Consider the following 8,753-nt stretch of genomic DNA (forward strand, 5'->3'; position numbering starts at 1 on the left):
ATCAGAGAAATGCAAATTAAGACCACTCTGAGATACCACTACACACCTGTCAGATTGGCTAAGATGACAGGAACAAATAATGACAAATGTTGGAGGGGATGTGGGGAAATTGGGACACTAATACATTGCTGGTGGAGTTGCGAAAGAATCCAGCCATTCTGGAGAGCAATCTGGAATTATGCCCAAAAAGTTATCAAACTGTGCATACCCTTTGACCCAGCAGCGCTACTACTGGGATTATATCCCAAAGAAATACTAAAGAGCGGAAAGAGACATATATGTGCCAAAATGTTTGTGGCAGCTCTTTTTGTTGTAGCTAGAAACTGGAAGATGAATGGATGTCCATCAGTTGGAGAATGGTTGGGTAAATTGTGGTATATGAAGGTTATGGAATATTATTGCTCGGTAAGAAATGACCAGCAGGAGGAATATAGAGAGGCCTGGAGAGACTTAAATCAACTGATGCTGAGTGAAATGAGCAGAACCAGAAGATCACTGTACACTTCAACAACAATACTGTATGAGGATGTATTCTGATGGAAGTGGAAATCTTCAACATAAAGAAGATCCAACTCACTTCCAGTTGATCAATGATGGACAGGGGTAGCTACACCCAGAGAAGAAACACTGGGAGGGGAATGTAAATTGTTAGCACTAATATCTGTCTGCCCAGGTTGCATGTACCTTCGGATTCTAATGTTTATTGTGCAACAAGAAAATGATATTCACACACATGTATTGTACCTAGACTATATTGTAACACATGTAAAATGTATGGGATTGCCTGTCGTCGGGGGGAGGGAATAGAGGGAGGGGGGGTAATTTGGAAAAATGAATACAAGGGATAATATTATAAAATATATATATATATATATATATATAATAAAAAAGAAAAAAAAAAGAAAAAAAAAAAGAAATAATTCAGAATTTTAGCAAAGTTGCAGGATACAAAATAAATCCACATAAATCCTCAGCATTTTTATACATTACCAACACAATCCAACAGCAAGAGATACAAAGAGAAATTCCATTCAAAATAACGCTCGATAGTATAAAATATTTGGGAATATATCTACCAAAGGAGAGTCAGGAATTATATGGGCAAAATTACAAAACACTTGCCACAAAAATAAAGTCAGATTTAAATAATTGGAAAGACATTCAGTGCTTTTGGATAGGCCGAGCGAATATAATTAAGATGACAATACTCCCTAAACTAATCTATTTATTTAGTGCTATACCAATCAGACTTCCAAGACTATTTTAATAACCTAGAAAAAATGACAACAGAATTCATATGGAACAACAAAAGGTCGAGAATTTCAAGGGAAGTAATGAAAAAAAATTAAGTGAAGATGGTCTAGCTGTACCTGATCTAGAACTCTATTATAAAGCAACAGTCACCAAAACCATTTGGTATTGGCTAAGAAATAGACTAGTTGATCAGTGGCATAGGTTAGGTTCACAGGGCAAGATAGTGAATAAAAATAGCAATCTAGTGTTTGACAAACCCAAAGATCCCAAATTTTGGGATAAGAATTCATTATTTGACAAAAACTGCTGGGAAAACTGGAAATTAGTATGGCAGAAACTAGGCATGGACCCACATTTAACACCACATACTAAGATTAGATCAAAATGGGTCCAAGATTTAGGCATAAAGAACGAAATCATAAATAAATTGGAGGAACATGGGATGGTTTACCTCTCAGACTTGTGGAGGAGGAAGGAGTTTGTGTCCAAGGGAGAACTAGAGACCATTATTGATCACAAAATAGAACATTTTGATTACACCAAATTAAAAAGTTTCTGCACAAACAAAACTAATGCAAATAAGATTAGAAGGGAAGTAACAAATTGGGAAAAAATTTTTACAGTTAAAGGTTCTGATAAAGGCCTCATCTCCAAAATATACAGAGAATTGACTTTAATTTATAAGAAATCAAGCCATTCTCCAATTGATAAATGGTCAAAGGATATGAATAGACAATTTTCAGATGATGAAATTGAAACTATTTCCACTCATATGAAAGAGTGTTCCAAATCACTATTGATCAGAGCAATGCAAATTAAGACAACTCTGAGATACCACTACACACCTGTCAGATTGGCTAAGATGACAGGAACAAATAGCGATGAATGTTGGAGGGGCTGTGGGAAAACTGGGACACTGATGCATTGTTGGTGGAGTCGTGAAAGAATCCAACTATTCTGAGAGCAATCTGGAATTATGCCCCAAAAGTTATCAAAATGTGCATACCCTTTGACCCAGCCATACTACTACTGGGCTTATACCCCAAGGAACTACTAAAGAAGGGAAAGGGACCTGTATGTGCCAAAATGTTTGTGGCAGCCCTTTTCATAGTGGCTAGAAGCTGGAAGATGAATGGATGTCCATCAATTGGAGAATGGTTGGGTAAACTATGGTATATGAAGGTTATGGAATATTATTGTTCTATAAGAAATGACCAACAGAAGAAATACAGAGAGGCTTGGAGAGACTTACATCAACTGATGCTGAGTGAAACGAGCAGAACTAGGGGATCATTATACATTTCAACAATGATACTGTACGAGGATGTATTCTGATAGAAGTGGATTTCTTCAACATAGAGAAGAGCTAATCCAATTCCAATTGATCAATGATGGACAGAATCAGCTACACTCAGAGAAGGAACGCTGGGAAATGAATGTAAACTGTTATTTTTACCTTCTGAATCCAATTCTTCCTGTGCAACAAGAAATTCGGTTCTACACACATAATTTGTATCTAGAATATATTGTAATGTATTTAACATGTATAAGACTGCCTGCCATCTGGGGGAGGGGGTTGGGGGAGGAAGAGAAAAAATCTGAACAGAAGTAAGTGCAAGGGATAATGTTGTAAAAAATTACCCATGCATATGTACTGTCAAAAAAAAGTTATAATTATAAAATAAAATAAAAATTAAATAAACAATTAAAAAAAAGGGGGGGAAAAGGATTAGGTGTAAAAATGAGTTAAACTCTATACATTTTCTTCTATTTTTCATATTTTTGTTTTTGTTTAACTGATTCTTGATGTCTCATTAAATTATTCACTTGCATTTGTTAAAAAAAAAAAAAAAAAAAGCCCAATGCTACATATGATAGAGGTATATGAAAAGCAAATTACAACCTTTGATGTCAAACCTTATCATACAACCTAACTGGCAAGATAAGACACATACAAATGTGTGCATTTTTCTACAAATAAAGAGAAAATAGACTATGAAAAAAAATCAGGTCTCAAACACTTAGGCAAATAACGTCATCTTTGTTTTCCTCAGTTTCCCTAACTGTAAAATGGTGATAAAACAGTACCTACTTTCCAGGACTTTTGTGATGATCAAATGAGTTAATATTTGTAACAAGCACTTAGCTCAATGCCTGGCATGCATCAGGGGTTTCAAATTGTTTATTTCCTGCAACATTCAGTCACTATTTCTCTGGTCATGTTTACAAATAGAGGTGACTGGACTTGGGAGATTCCTTTAAGCAATTCTAGATCTAGATAAAACTGATATACATATATATATATACATATATATATATATATATATATATATATATATATATATAAAACTCCTCTTCTGATAAGAAGAGGAGGTAACATGTTCATACAGATGCATAAATACAGAATAAATAAGGTATTTAAATGCAAGACAGGGAGAGAAGAGAAAGAGAAGGGTTCTATGAGGTAGAGAGGAAGGAAGGAAGCCATTCTGGGCATAAGGGAGGCCAATGAAAAGGTGAGAAGACAGAAGATGGAGTTCCATGAGTGAAGAACAGAGAAAAAGTTAGTTTGGTTGAATTGTAGAAATCCTGAAGGAGATTAATATACAATGAGGCATGGAGATACGACTGGGGACTGGTAGTGAAGGTCTTCACAAGTCAAGCTGATTTTATATTTGATCCTAGAGTTACTGAGGTTATTGAGTAGGCCATGACATGGTCAGATGTTTGACAAACCCAAAGATCCCAAATTTTGGGATAAGAATTCATTATTTGACAAAAACTTCTGGGAAAACTGGAAATTAGTATGGCAGAAAGAAAATTACTCTGGCAGCTGCGTGGAAAGATTAGAGAGGGAGAGATTAGAAGATTACTAGAAGATCACTAAAGTGATGAACAGAAAACGTTGGATGGGAGACCTTGACAATGAGCCTGACACACGCATGGCCACAGCTAGCTCAGTGTTTGAGAGGCTGCAAGAAGGAAGGTATTAGATTAATTACCAAACTGAAGACCCACAGAGTGTTGTGCCAACCTCATTGTTGTATGCTTGGACGGTGTATCAGCACCATGCTGGGAAACACAATCACTTCCATTTGAATTGTCTTGGGAAGATTCTGAAGATCACCCAGCGAGATAAAGTACTGGACACTGAGGTCCCTTCTTAAGCTGAACTGCCAAGCATTCAAACCCTTCTTCAGGGAGTGCAACTCCATTGGGCTGGCCACGCTATTTGAATGTCAAATGTACGCCTGCCAAAAACATTATTTCATGGAGAACTCACACGGGGCAAGTGCTCACAAGGTGTTCAGAAAAAGTGATACAAGGACACTGTCAAGGTCTCAAGGACTTTAGAATCAATTGTATGACATGGGAAACACCGGCACAGGACCGCCCAGCATGGCATGCCCTCATAGGAGAAGGTGCTGTGCTCTATTTGCAAAGCAGGATTGAAGTAGCTCAGAAGAAACATGAGATGTGCAAAGTTAGAGAATCCACCCTGAATGTTCATAGAGACAAGTTGTGTCCGACCCATGCAGAGCGACCCCGGCTCAAATTGGGCTGATCAGCCACAGATACACTAACTCAACTCTACCATAGCCATGTCATGTTGGTCCTCTGAGTACAAAGGAGAACCAAAGAGAAAAGGTCATCTGAGAGACCTTTAACAGAGGTGGAAATACTGAGATTTGGCAACTGACTGCTTATATGAGTGAAATAAGAGCTGAGGATAATATCAATGTTATGAACGTTATTGGAAGACCAACATGGCATCACTACATTAAATGGACATGTGTATGGACCAATATACCAGGTTGGGTGGGGTTCTTCCTAGCCTAGGAGCCAATTCCCTCACCCACCCCCTTGCCAGCCTGTGTTGCCTGTAACATACAGGATCGAAATAAGAGATAAACATGTCACAAACCATTTCCCTACAGTGCCATCTTGTGGCTTTCCCTTAGAAGACATATAAAGTATTCTGGAATGGAAGATTTTGACAGACCCACAAATGAATCAGGAGGCTGATGGTTTAAAGGAATGTTTTTCATTTTAAATTACCACCGAAGGTCAGGTAATGAAGAAAAACAAAATCTTTGAAAATATGCTGTACATTCGTGTCATCTCCCACTGCAGGGACAATTCTGAGTGGACTTTGCCGGTTTAGTGATGTCTACGCAAATATTCTCAGATCTCGGATCTCTAACGTCTCTCCTGAGCTAATCTCTCATCAAATGCCTTTTGGACACCTCAAATTCAAGGTCTAAAACAGAGTTCATTAAAATATTTTTCCCAAACCCTTCTTTCTCCCCTCCCTGTCACCCACATGTGCCACGTTGGGGTCATTCTTGACTTCTCATTTTCATTCACCCCATGCATGCAATCCATTAGCAAATCCTATCATTGCCATCTTTACAACACTCAGATATGTCCCATTGCTTTATCTTACACAGTCGTGACCCTCCATCAGGCCTTTGGTACCTCTAGCCTAGGCTGTTGCCTTTTGCATAGTAGTCCTGTCTCAAGTCTCTCTCTACTCCAATTTATCCTCCACATAAATGCAAAGGTGATTTTTGTATTTTTGAATACTTATATTAGACATCTCTGCTCTCTTAAGTCCCAGTGGTTCATTATTTTCTCCAGAATCAAGTTCAAACTCTTCTGGCATTCGGAACCTTTAGAACAGTGGTCCTCCCTGTATGTGCCAAAATGTTTGTGGCAGCCCTTTTCATAGTGGCTAGAAGCTGGAAGATGAATTGATGTCCATCAGTTGGAGAATGGTTGGGTAAATTATGGTATATGAAGGTTATGGAATATTATTGTTCTGTAAGAAATGACCAGCAGGAGGAATACAGAGAGGCTTGGAGAGACTTACATCAACTGATGCTGAGTGAAATGAGCAGAACCAGAAGATCGCTGTACACTTCAACAACAATACTGTATGAAGATATATTCTGATGGAAGTGGAAATCTTCAATATAGAGAAGAGCTAATCCAATTCCAACTGATCAATGATGGACAGAATCAGCTACACCCAGAAAAGGAAGACTGGGAAATGAGTGTAAACTGTGAGCATTGTTTTGTTTTGTTTTGTTTTGTTTCTCTTCCCAGATTATTCAGACTATAGTACAAACAAAAACTATGAACATATGAACAGATTCCTATGCACACTGCATATATCTTATTTTGAAGTGAAGAAACAAAACGGGAACAAATACAATATTTAAAATGAAGTAAAGTTAAATCAACAAATTTACCAGTATTTTAATGGGAACTATGAGCCTGCTTTTGGCTAATGAGATGGTCAATGTTTGATTCCATATTTGTCACTGCTAGTCGTAACAAGTGATGCAAGTGTGCATCTGTTAGTCTTGATCTGGTTGGAGATTTCAAATGTTTCATTCTAGAAAAAGTCTGTTCAAAGACATAAGTGTTGCCAAAGATAGTTGCCATTTTGAGTGCATGATTCCTGAGATGAGGATGCCTCAGAGAGGAAAGATGCGTAGAAATTATGAAGGTTGCTTGTTTGAGGCAGTGGATTGGATAGGAGACAAGGGACAACTTGAGGGCTGGGGAAACAGATTCAAGTTTTCCTTCTGGTTACAGGCAAGATATCTAAGCTCTCAATATCCCAGGAGGGAGAGAAAGAGAAAGAAAATGAGAGAAAGTGAGAGGAAATAAGGACAGAAGGAAGGAAAGAAGGAAGGATAAAAAGGGAAGTAAAGATTTTAAAATAGAAGGAAAAATGGAAAAGATTCATTGAATTCTTATCTGTATAGCCTGATGAAAGCCCTTCTCACGTTAATTAAAAATGAACAGAGAGAACTTACAAGTCACTGTCACCCATGGATTTCTCAGTGGACACCCTGGTGAGTAGGAAAGGTGGCCTCCTGTTGAGTATCAAAGATGGTCCTGGGTTAAAATGGGAGAAAAGTCCCATTATTCCAAAAATGGGATAGAGACTAATAATAGTTTTATATATATATATATACATATATATATATATATATATATATATACACACACACACACACACACACACATATATATATAAAAAACTATTATTTACCATCTCAGAAAAAAGGAAGCAGAAATTAAGTGGTTTTATCAAGGTGACACAGCTAGGAAACATCTTAAGACTGGATCTAAACTAATACCTTCCCAAATTCAAGCCCAACATGCTAATTATTACACCACTTAGCTGTCAAAGTCTTAGAAAGGAAGCCAAAGTTATCAAAATATAAAAACAGAAAAAATGACCAAGAGCCCATGCTCTTGCATTGCCCAAGTAGCTCTGTTCTAGAATGGGGAGAGTGCTTGAAAGCATTGAGCATCTGCTTCAAAGGAAGAGAGAGGGGGAAGAAAAGAGGGAGGTCATCCTAAAGATGTGTTTCTGAGAAATTGCATGTAAAATGTTTGCAAATTATACCTGGAGAATCTGATGGTGAATTGTTTTGTACAGGTAATACTTGCCTCTTAACCTGCCTTGCACAATCTCCTGCCCAATTCCCCACCAGTTCCTGCCAAGCTTTGGGGTTGTTGCCAATGATAGATCACAACATCAAAGACGCAGAGCTGGAAATGACCTAAAAAGTCACTTAGTTCAACTTTCTCACTTTACAGAGAAGTCAAGCAAGTTCCAGAGAGGCCATGTAATTTGCCCCACATAGATATTAAGTGGCAATGTCAGAATCTGAACTCGGGTCCTGTGGATCCTAGTTCAGTTCTGTCTACTTGCACTATGAAGCATTCTGGGTGAATTCACTACTTCACAAGGCAATCCATTCCCTTCCTGCACTACCAGGATTATTCAGACTTGCTCCTCCTTTATGGGATGAAACCTGCCTTCTGAGAATGAGCTAGAATTTCTTTTTGCAAGAGCAAAGGTTAGCTATGATAGGTATCGGATGACTTGGACAACTTGACTTGACTTGAAAGTTGAAGGCTAGCGTTTTTCCAACTGGATTTGTGTACATGGAAACACAGCAGAACTTTCCGTTTACTTTTCATGCCATTCCCCATATAATAATGTACAACATGATACCCTGTCTAAAACTTAGTTCTCCCAGATAAGCAAGCTAATCTATACAACAACTGTGAATACTAAGAAAACAGATTTATCACACACACAAGGAACGATGAATGCAATAAAACCCTCATTTTTCTAGTCAGTTACTGGTTGCCCTCCAGGGCCAAAGAACCAATTCATTCTGTAGATTTCAATTCTCAAAAAGCAAATATATTGGATGCAACACTCTCCCAAATAAGTCAATCTAGTCTCATAGTTTCCTTGAGTGCTGACCAGTAAGTAATGGTTCACAAAGTACATTTAGAGCTAAAAGGTACCTTACTGACTCTAACAGTCTAACACACAAGAAAATCAAAAACCACGGAGCCCAAGTATCTCAGGCAGGATTTGACTCCAAACCTATCTGCCACACCATGCTTTTCTTAAATAAATGCTTGAGTCAAGCCACAATTTCTAGCAAAACACCTCTAAA

The sequence above is a fragment of the Sminthopsis crassicaudata genome, chromosome X, assembly GCF_048593235.1.
Source record: "Sminthopsis crassicaudata isolate SCR6 chromosome X, ASM4859323v1, whole genome shotgun sequence".
In the NCBI taxonomy this organism is placed as follows: Eukaryota; Metazoa; Chordata; class Mammalia; order Dasyuromorphia; family Dasyuridae; genus Sminthopsis; species Sminthopsis crassicaudata.